This window comes from Salminus brasiliensis, chromosome 2 (assembly GCF_030463535.1).
Source record: "Salminus brasiliensis chromosome 2, fSalBra1.hap2, whole genome shotgun sequence".
Taxonomy (NCBI): Eukaryota; Metazoa; Chordata; class Actinopteri; order Characiformes; family Bryconidae; genus Salminus; species Salminus brasiliensis.
In genome coordinates, this window is record NC_132879.1 from 3,397,536 (window position 1) to 3,409,064 (window position 11,529).

Consider the following 11,529-nt stretch of genomic DNA (forward strand, 5'->3'; position numbering starts at 1 on the left):
TCGGCCTGCCATGTCATTTTCAGCTTCCTTAAAAGCTTCCCTGCTATTGGAGATCAATGCTGTTTGAAAGAGACCCTCAGGGCAACACACACACACACACACACACACACACACAGGCACACACACACAAAGAAGGGCTAATATGTTTGCTGCAGAGCTTTTTATTAACAGAGTGTGATCTGACATTTCCATGCTGCTCAGAGTCTGAAATGTGTGTGTGTGTGTGTGTGTGTGTGTGTGTGTGTGTGTGTGTGTGTGTGTGTGTGTATCTTGAGCCTGGTCATCTGCTGCTCTTTTCTCCTTCCCGTCTTTGCCATTTGTTCTATTCCTTCCTCTGGCCGTGTCTGCAGACACGCATTTTCTTTTCACGACGAATGGACCAATAGGGACGCTCCAAAAATGTTAAATATATTAACTAATATATTAAATGTTAAAATATTATTTTTTTTCCCACACTGTTTGTGTAGATCTGCTTGTTCCAGGTCCCATACGTAACTGCAGCTGACCCGTCTTGACAGTGTGACCCTTCATATACATAGATGTGTGAATGGACAAAAGTATTGGGACACCTGCTTGCTCATTTATTCATTCATTCATTCATTCATTGTGTCATAAAATATGCTTGATCTTGAATATTGAATTTACTACAGGTACTGAGTCAGAGTTGAAGACCACTTTTGGTGGGTCCACTTTCCGAACCGCACATGCACGGCGATAAAGCGACTGATTATAGACAGGGATGCTCCGATCCGACTTTTTCAGCTCCGATACGATACGATACATAAACTTTGCAAACCGGTCGATACCCGATACTGATCCGATACCATTGTTGGGTTGATAAGCCGTATACCTCACAATGTGGGAGAGGCGTAAGGCATCAGGATTGACCTAAACATCACTTTACTGACTTTGTTAAACAAAATATAACAAATGACAAACGTCAAACGTCTTAAAATCGAAGATTAAAATAAATCAAATTAAAATATTTAATTTTTTCCTACACTCATTGTGTAGATCTGCTTGTTCCAGGTCCCATACGTAACTGCAGCTGACCCGTCCTGACAGTGTGACCCTTCATATACATAGATGTGTAAATGGACAAAAGTATTGGGACACCTGCTCGCTCATTTATTCACTCATTCATTCATTCATTGTGTCATAAAATATGTACAAGGCAGAGGTGGTGGGGTCATGTGTTACATTAGGGTTAAGTCCAGTTGCTCAGAGGTACGACAGACAGACATACAGACAGCAGAGCAGCTGCCTTTAAAGGAGAAGGGCAGAAGTTAAGAGTGAAGGTGCGAGGAAACCATAACCTCTTCTGACTTTGCTGGACGTCACTTTGCAGCATTTCTATTGGTCCATGCATCAGGAATCTGGACACAGTATAAAATGATCATTAAAATTATATTATATAATAATATAATGATTATAATATTTGTAAAAATGCCGGAAAATGGATGTAGGTCCACACAGGTCCTTACAGTGACGCTTTACTGCCTGTAGAGTCCGACACCTGTGATTAGTGCCCTGTGAAGTTTCAGAGAGAGCGAGAAAGAGAGATATTAGTCTGAATAAGCGTGTGTGTGTGTGTGTGTGTGTGTGTGTGTGTGTGTGTGTGTGTGCCCGTGTGTGTGCCTGTGTTCAGCAATCTGGTATGTCGTGTGTGGGCATCTAAGCTGACGTCTCTGTAGTCAACAAGCAGCTGTATTGTTAGAGAGAGAGAGAAGAAAGGAGATCAGACTACCCCCCCCTTCTCGCCCCCCCCCCCCCTCGCTCTCTCTCACTCTTCTTCGCCTGCCTCGCCCGCTGCTACACTGGAGAGTTTCAGAAACTGGGTTATTTGGCTGAAAGCTGTAGATGATTTGCTCCACAGCAGTGTTTTATGAAACCACAGTGTTTACGATGAGCAGTAAGGCAAGTTGACTAGTGTGTGTGTGTGTGTGTGTGTGTGTGTGTGTGTGTGTGTGTATGTGTGTGTGTTTGAGTGTGTGCTGCACTCATGCGGACCACAAGCCCGGATCTTACTGAGGACGGACAGCGAGAGTGTGACGGAGGTAAGACGTGAGGTCATCGATCATTTCAGCGTCTTTAATGTGAGCGAATCTGTGACATCACCGCGGTGGGCTTTGTTCCGCGTCGAGAAGGTTCAGGCTCCTCCCCCAAATGAGCTTCGTCACGGCAGCAGAAAATCCACACTGTTTGAGTAGATACGTAACTGCAGCTGACCCGTCCTGGCGGTGTGACCCCTCATGTACATAGGCTAAATGTACATGACAAAAGTATTGGGACACCTGCTCACTCACTCGCACGTTCATTCATTGTGTCTTCTGAAATCAAGGCGTATTAGAAAGAGCTGATCCTGCTTCTGTTGGAGTAACTGTCTCTACTGTCCAGGATTCTGGATTATTTTTTCGAGCTGCAGTGTTGTGCTGTGAGAATTTGATTGAAGCGTAAGTGAGGTCAAAATGTTGGATGACAACCACCACTCCTCAACTCATCCTTAAAGTAGTGGATGGAGCTCCACCATCCATCATTCTAGAGAACACCGTTCCTCCACTGCTCCACAGCTCAATGCTGGGGGGCTTTATACCCCTCTAGCCCACCCTGCCATTAGGCAGCAGCATGGTGCCGATAGGTTCATGATGCTGATCTGCTCTAGAGGGTCCTATTTTATTGGCAGTATGTCTCTGTAGGGACTAGACATGCTGTTTGTGTGCATTTGCACATCTGTGTCAGCAAAGTAGCTGAATGCATTGATTCATTAGATGGGGTGTCCACAAACATTTGGACAGAGGTTTTAGAGCTGTTTGTGGGAAGAGTGTAGATTACACAGCTTTTGTGTATGTATTTCAGTATGAGTAGGGTTTGAAAGTGGTGTGTGTGTGTGTGTGTGTGTGTGTATGTGTGTGTGTATGCTTGCAAGTGTGTGAGAGTCAGAGAAAGCCAGTCTCCCTCGTGTTTATGAAGGTGATGTTGATTTATAGACCGTATCTAATAGAGGAGTGTGTCGGGTCGGCTGTTTGGCCTTGAGCTGTCTGTCTCTCTTTCTTCTATCACTCTTTTCCGCAGCTCTACTTCAACACGTGTGAAATGAGAGAGGGAACGTGAGCAGAGGACAAACAAGTGTGTGTCCAATCATCCAATCAGGTTTAACGCTGTACAATTACAGGAGCTGTGTGTGTGTGTGTTGGGAGACAAATCCATGGTTATACAAACACCTACATTCATTCGGGGGGCTCAGAGTGGCTCAGCAGACCAAGAATCCTGGGTCAGAGGAAAGTGCGGGACCCCCAGCTCTGATGCATCAACCAACCTGATCCATCGGCCAGGGTCGTGCTGCTTCACCATCAGCAGCCGGAGCCTGAGGGAGCACAATCGGCCATGCTCCCTCCGGGTGGGTGGGTGGCGCGGTTTCCTCTCGTGACTCCCGTTGTGATGCTGGCTGACACAGGCGTCTGCTGGCGGATGTACCAGAGCTGTGGCTGTAGCCGACGCTTTCCTCAGAGCGAGTTGGCTGCCTAGTGATGCTGCATCGGCTGCAGTTGGAAACGAGGCGGTGGCTGACTTTACATGTATTGGAGGCGGCAGCTGTCTAGTGTCTGGAGCATTAGTGATTGTACGTGTTTGGGTGGTACGTCACTTAGGTTAAAGTCAGTGGTCAGTAAGAGTATCTACCTGTAAGACTCTATATAATATTAGAATATAAACCCTAATAAACAAAGTGAAAGTGAGAGTGTCTACCTATAATTAACTCTATATAACATTAGAATAAACCCCAATAAATATATAATCAGTGGTCAGTGAGGGTGTCTACTAGTAATTAATGCTATATAACATTAAAATAAACACTAATAAACAAAGTCAGTGGTCAGTAGAAGTGTCTACCTGTATTTAACTCTATATAATATTAGAATAAACCCTAATAAACAAAGTCAGTGGTCAGTGAGAGTGTCTACCTGTATTTAACTCTATATAATATTAGAATAAACCCTAATAAACAAAGTCAGTGGTCAGTGAGAGTGTCTACCTGTAATTAACTCTATAAACCATTAGAATAAACCCAAATACACATAAAGTCAGTGGTCAGTGAGAGTGTCTACCTGTAATTAACTCTATATAAGATTAGAATAAACCCAAATACACATAAAGTCAGTGGTCAGTGAGAGTGTCTACCTGTAATTAACTCTATATAACATTAGAATCAACCCAAATAAACATAAAGTCAGTGGTCAGTGAGAGTGTCTACCTGTAATTAACTCTATATACCATTAGAATAAACCCACATAAACATAAAGTATGTGGTCAGTGAGAGTGCCTACCTGTAATTAACTCTATATAACACTAGTATAAACCTAAATACACATAAAGTCAGTGAGATTAAATAAACTAGGTGTTGGATGGGAACTGGACTATACTGGGCTTTCTCCAGGAAATCATGGGAAATGGTAACACACACACACACACACTCACACACACACATACACTCATACACTCTCACACTCACCAACAATCACAGTCGATTGTTTATCACTTAGTATTTATTAGTTTTTCCCGCCGAAGTAAACGCTGTCCAGATAATCATCCTTACAGATCATTTTTTCATATTTTCTAATACGAACACTACGCTGTGTGTGTGTGTGTGTGTGTGTGTGTGTGTGTGTGTGTGTGTGTGTGTGTGTGTGTGTGTGTGTCTCTGCTGCATCAATTCTCTCACTCCAATCACGATCAAACTCCCTCCGGACTGAATTACATTCTGTCAACAGCAGAAATGCCCTCGATATTTCTCCCGCTACATCTCATCAGACTGCTGGCTGGAAATGATCGTCTGACAGGATCAAGAGAAAAGCGCTCTTTCACCGCTCCCTCTGGGACCATTACACCGCCGCTTCCATACAGGGTCGGAATTATCCGGATAAATGAGCCGCCGACTGCGAAGTCTCGCACAAACAACCCTTCAGCTGCAAATTGCAGTAGGAGATCATTCTGCTACCTGAGTTTTGTGGATCAAAGCTGGCGTGATTTTCAGTGACTCACCAGAGCGCTATGCCTTCCTGCAGGTGCTACAGCTCTGTTTAGGTCCAGCAGATGATGAGGAGTTGAAAAGATGAGTTGAGGGAATGAGGGGATGAGAAGATGAGGGGGTGAGGAGATGAGGAGTTGAGGGGATAAGTAGACAAGGAAATGAGGGGCTGAGGAGTTGAGGGGGTGAGGAATTGAGGGAATGAGGAGATGAGGGGAGAGGAGGAGATGAAAAAATGACGGGGTGAGGAGATGAGGGGATGAGGAGTTGAGGGGGTGAGGAGACAAGGAAATGAGTGGGTGAGGAGTTGAGGGGATGAGGAGAGGAGGAAATGACTGGGTGAGGAGTTGAGAGGATGAGGGGTTGGGGGGATAAGGAGTTAAGGGGTTGAAGGGATGAGGAGATGATGGGGTGAGGAGTTGAGGGGATGACGAGGGAATGAGTGGGTGATGGGATGAGGAGTTGAGGGGATGAGGAGTTAAGGGTTTGAAGGGATGAGGTGAGGGGTTGAGGGGATAATGAGGGAGTGAGGAGATGAGGGAATGAGGAGGTGAAGGGATGAGGAGTTAAGGGTTTGAAGGGATAATGAGGGAGTGAGAAGTTGAGGGGTTGGGGGATGATGAGGGAGTGAGGAGATGAAGGAATGAGGGGGTAAAGGGATGAGGGGTTGAAGGGATAATGAGGGAGTGAGAAGTTGAGAGGGTGAGGGGTTGAGGGGATGACAGCGACATGGTATAGAGTAATGAATCACGTAAGTCCAGATAAACATCCTTATATATATATATTTTTTTTTTAAAATTTTTTTTTTAAACCTTTTCTTGAAGGTTCCTCAAAGCACCACAGATGTTTCCTCCACTAAATGTTCCTCTGTCTTGAGTTACACTGTTAAAAGTATAAGATCCTTGAATTTCCTGCAGGAACCTCTTTAGGTTTACTTTAAGGAACCTTCAAGGAACCAGTGTCTTGTAAAAAACTTTTCTTGAAAGTTCCATAGTTTCAAATTGAAGAACCTCCAAAAGTCCCTCAAGGATCTTCTACTTTTTACAGTGTACAGTGGAGGGTACGTGGCTATGCATAGGCTATGGTGTAGGTTCGACGCGGAGGCCTAAACTGGCTTTAATGCCCTTCTTAAGCCTGTTTCAGACGTGCACGCTAGTCCAGACCTTTTCCAGACCTTACCTGGAGGAGCTGTATGCATGATCGCAATCAGGTGTTCTGGACATTAGCCAGCCCCTTAGTGCAAAGTCCAGGTAATGTCTGAGTAAGCCTGATATGGCCTTTAAAAACAGCTGATGGGTGAGGGGGTGTGTGTGAGGGGGTGTGTGTGAGGGTCAGCCTCTGATCTGAGTATGTTGATTAAAATAGCATGAGAATGGCTCACTGTCTGAGTGTTGTTTGAGCCTGTGTGAGCCCTTTGTTAGCTAGACTGTGTGTGTGTGTGTGTGTGTGTGTGTGTGTGTGTATACACGTGTGTGTGAATGGTCTGAACAGCTTTTTGAGGGTCTGGAGTGCCAGTCTGAACAGAAGAAGCTCAGTTTTTTCCACTTTTTATTCACGTCTCTGTGAGTCAGTCAGTCAGTCTGTGTGATGGGGGTGGGGTGGGGTGGGGTGGGGTGTTGATGGGGGCTGGGTAGTCTGACACACTTTCGTCTGTGTCTAATCATTTTTGAAGGATTTGTGTAAGACTAATAGTATTTCTTCACAAGTATCCAGCTGCTACCTCAGTAAATCTCCAGTAGCTACACTGGCAGAGCTGACTAGCCAGCGGATCCACACGAGTCCCAGATCAGCAGGATCTAGGAGGCCGTTTCAGTAAAGTGTTCAGACGCAGCCGTCCGTCTGTGGCTCTCTCCAGTAGCCTGACGCGGATACTTGCAGTATATTAGGAACACTAAACAGATCAGCCATAACATTAAAACCACTGCCAGCTGCAGTGGATTCCCTTTATGATCCTGTTGAGGAGTGGATCTGCATATTAGGCAGCTTCTTAAAAGAGATGGGTCGTCTAGAAAGGTGAACCGGCGGCTGGATGGTGGGCGCCCAGGGCTGATTGATGCTCATGGAGGTCCCACCTCGCAACGTACAGGACTTGAAGCTCTGCTGATGAATATGAAGAACCCTTAAAGAACCATCTCCAGAGAACCTCCTTAAAGAAGAACCCTTTAACCATGCAAAGACCCATTTAAGCATCCGTAGGGTTCTTTGAGTTGTCATATGAGTTTTATATAGAACCACTGTCTTGAAGAACCTCTTCTTGTTGTTGCTGCAGTGTGTGTGTGTGTGTGTGTGTGTGTGTGTGTGTGTGTGTGTGTGTGTGTGAGTATAGACGCTGTGTTATGAGCTCTTGGTTAAGTGTGTACAGTCATTAGAGCAGTGTGTAGAACTTCGCTACCCTGGAGACCAGAGAGGACGATGTGATACACAGCCAGGCTGGATGTGGACTTCATTATGGGCCTGTAGCTTTAGCCAAGACACCAACACACACACACACACACACATACACACACTCTTTCTCTCTCTCACACACACACACACAGTTCTGCACAGCAATTCGTCTTCTTGAAACCTTATGCACGTATCTCCTAAACATTTCTCCCACTCAGCATTTGTATATATATGTGTGTGTGTGTGTGTGTGTGTGTGTGTGTGTGTGTGGTTGTTGCATGTGGGTGGATGTGGATGTGCTGATACTGAAACCAAACAGCAAAAAAAACCACAAAGCCTCTTTCAGAAAGCTCCCTGAAGTTCTGCTCTAACTTCCGTATGATAAACAGTAACTCTGGAGCTGAGATTTCATCAGATCATTAGAGGCAGCAGAGGCCTTTTAGAGGTCCTCAAAGGGTGGGCAGAGTACAGAGGCGCGGCCCGAGACCACCCTTCCTTTCATTTCTCTGTATTCCAGTCGAAGCTGGAATAGCTTTTTGTGGCTGGGCCGCCGAGCAGATGTAGTCTGAGGTGAACCGAGGTTGGGTCTTCTGGCTGGAAATCCGATTGGAAAGGGAGGTGGTCTGAAGAACCTGGCAGTAATGTGTGTGTGTTGAAGTCCGTAGCGATAGCTGGCCGCTAGTCACTAGTCGCTACTGCAGTGTAAGCATTGCTGTAGCAGCGCTTGCCTCGCTACCACGCCATTAGCAACACTACCATGCCAATAGTATTGGTACTGGTATTGGTATTGGTATAGGATGTGTCCAGGGGGTGGGTCCGGGGGGGTATAGGACGTGTCCGAAGGGGGGTATAGGATGTGTCCGAGGGGGTATAGGATGTGTCCGAGGGGGGTAAAGGATGTGTCCGAGGGGTATAGGATGTGTCCAGGGGGTGGGTCCGGGGGGGTATAGGACGTGTCCGAAGGGGGGTATAGGATGTGTCCGAGGGGGTATAGGATGTGTCCGAGGGGGGTAAAGGATGTGTCAGAGGGGTATAGGATGTGTCCAGGGGGTGGGTCCGGGGGGGTATAGGATGTGTCCCAAGGGGGGTATAGGATGAGCCCGGGGGGTATAGGATGAGTCCAGGGGGTGGGTCCGGGGGGTATAAGATGTGTCCGAAGGGGGGTGTAGGATGTGTCCGGGGGGGCTAGGATGTGTCCGACAGTCCGACAATTTTTACACTGTATGGACCAATAGAAATGCTCCAGAAATGGATGAATGAATAGTTCTTTAATGAAGTTGGTGCTTCTCTGACCACAGAAACAGCTGTCTTCTCTCTCAGTGTTCAGCCTGAGACGCGCTGTTCTTCTCTCACACTGTCAAGTTATGGTTCAGCAGATCCAGCAAAGAATATTAATGAACAATTACTTCCCCAGTTCCAAACACACACACACACACACACACACACACACACACACACACACACACTCACTCACACTCACAGTGTGAAGTGGACTGTCAGAGTGTAGAGAGTGCTGAGTGAATGCTAAAACACAACAGACCAACACCAACTTCCACACAACCTCCAACCTTCTCCATGGAAACCACTTTCTTCTCTCCTCTCTTCTCTCTCCTCTCTTCTCTTCTCTCCTCCTCTCTTCTCCCCTCTTCTCCTCTCCTCTCCTCTCTTCTCTTCTCTCATCTCCTTTCTTCCCTTCGCTCCTTGTCTATCCTCTATGCTTCCCTGCATCTCCTCTTACTTCATCCATCCCCCCCGTGTCCTTCATCAGCACTTCCAGGCTGGATGCAGGTGGTGAGAATTCAGAATGAACACAGACGTGAGAAATAAACTCTCTCTCTAATGAAGCTACCCGTTGCTTAGCCAGCGGTATTGGATGGAAATACATGCACGCACACACACACACACACACACACACACACACACACACACACACACACACACACACACAGACAGCCAGCTGTTATATGTGTCCATTAGAGAATGACTTGTTAGGTGAGAGGTTTCCTGTGTACAGGCTGTGGTTGCAGTAATTGGATCAAAGTAAGTGTGTGTGTGTGTGTGTGTGTGTGTGTGTGTGTGTGTGTGTATGGCAGCTCCTGTGTAACAATAATTTACTGTATTAACTAGTAACTTCCCAGACGACAGAGACAGGCGTTTGCACACGACTGTATGGTGCAATCTGTGTATGTGTACATCACAACAGCATTAACTTTGTGTGTGTGTGTGTGTGTGTGTGTGTGTCTCCACAGCGTCTGATGCAGAGCAGGATGCTGCAGTGAGGCTGGATCAGGAGCGGGCTGAGATCGTAGCCAGATATGACAAGGTGAGACTGAAGAAATATGCAACCACTCAAAACACTCCTCTACCAACTCACATCGCTCACATTCCAGACACAGGCCAGATCTTTCCACAAGCAGATGTTTCACCCCATCCAGATGTGAGAGTTTGAGAGAGAGAACTCTCTGATCATGTCTAGACATTCTTCTCCATATGCCTGCACACTTGGTGTTAGTTTAAGTTGCTCCAATTGCTGACACAGATGTGCAAATGCACACATACACACAGCTTGTCTAGCCCCCGTAGAGAAGTACTGCCAATAGAATAGGACTCTCTGGAGCAGATCAGCCTAGATGCCAGGCGTGGGCTAGAGGGGTATTAAGCCCCCCAGCATTGAGCTCCATCAAATACTTCTGGGATGAGTTGGGGACATTCTCTATTCTCCTTCTCGTTTAAGGTTCATTCATCCATACACACATATATCCATCCATCCATCCATACACACAGATATCCATCCATCCATCCATACACACAGATATCCATCCATCCATCCATTCATCATACACACAGATATCCATCCATCCATCCATACACACAGATATCCATCCATCCATCCATCCATACACACAGATATCCATCCATCCATCCATCAGTCTGTCCACCTCTCCATACAAACAGATCCAACGCTCTACCCATCTATGCTACTGCTGTGAATGTGATCATGTGACCACATGATGTAAACACTCGGGGCTAAACTCTCTGGTCCTGTGGGGAAGTCACCGCTGTCTGGATGTCAGAGCTTTAGCACCGTTTATGATGAATTGTGGTTTTATTGCTCTGCTGTGGTTTAAGTCCGACTACACCTCCCTCTCCTCCTCCATCAGCCTTTATCAGTGCAGCGCTGAGCCCCTCGGTTCAGGTTATTTCGGTAGGGCAGAGTGTGTGCCGTGCGCTTGTGCATTAGCTATTGGAGTTGCACTGCCTCCTCTTTAGCTGAATTCAGCACACACACCTCGCTCTCATAAAGCAGCAGAAGACCGAGTTTCCTCTGGTAATACGACTCTGCCCTCAGTGCCTTCCTCGCTGTGTCCTCTGTGTGTGTGTGTGTGTGTGTGTGTGTGTGTGTGTGTGTGTGTGTGTGTCCAGTTTGGGAATTGGCCAGTGTAATTGAGTGTAGTCATGGCAGTGTGTTAGAGCAGCTGAGTGTGTGACTGTGTTGGTTAATTAGAGAGTCTAATACTCACCATGCTTTCCTCATCACACACACACACACACACACACACACACAAGACGTTTGTACTTCATAAAGAGTTAGCTTGGCCAAAATGCTGCTATAGCTGACAGTGAATAGGGTGAGCAGTGAGCATGCTGGTGGTCATGGCGACACCCATTCATTATCGTCCATGCTGGCATTTCTTACCAAACTATGCTTTTCTAAACTGAATACAGTAACAGAACTCACACACACACACATACACACACACACACACACACACATACATACAAATAGAGATGTTTCATTATACACACTAAACAGTGCACAGCGCTGTTCTGGAAGCGCATGTTTCCTGTGGGTGGATTAAATGATGGATGAATTTGTCAGTAAAAACAGACCCTCCACACACATCCACCCACAAACACCCACTTACACACACCCACCCACACACACCCACCCCCACACACACACACACACACACCCACACATCTCTATATATCTATCCGTCCACCCATCCATCCATCCATCTAGATGTTCATCCATCCAGCCACTCAAACGTCCATCCATCCAAACAAATAACCATCCGTCCATCCGTCCATCCATCCATCCATCTGATTCATCTATATAA

At 46.3% G+C, this 11,529-nt stretch overlaps 1 long non-coding RNA gene across 1 annotated transcript in view; it reads left to right on the top strand.

The window, feature by feature from the left end:
• The window catches only part of LOC140549766 (uncharacterized), a 39,883-nt gene extending 30,151 nt beyond the window's left edge, over positions 1 to 9,732 (top strand). Inside the window, exon 3 of the long non-coding RNA XR_011979014.1 lies at positions 9,658 to 9,732. This is a non-coding gene — a long non-coding RNA (uncharacterized lncRNA). The remainder of the gene's footprint in view (positions 1 to 9,657) is intronic.
• The last annotated feature ends 1,797 nt before the right edge of the window (positions 9,733 to 11,529 follow it).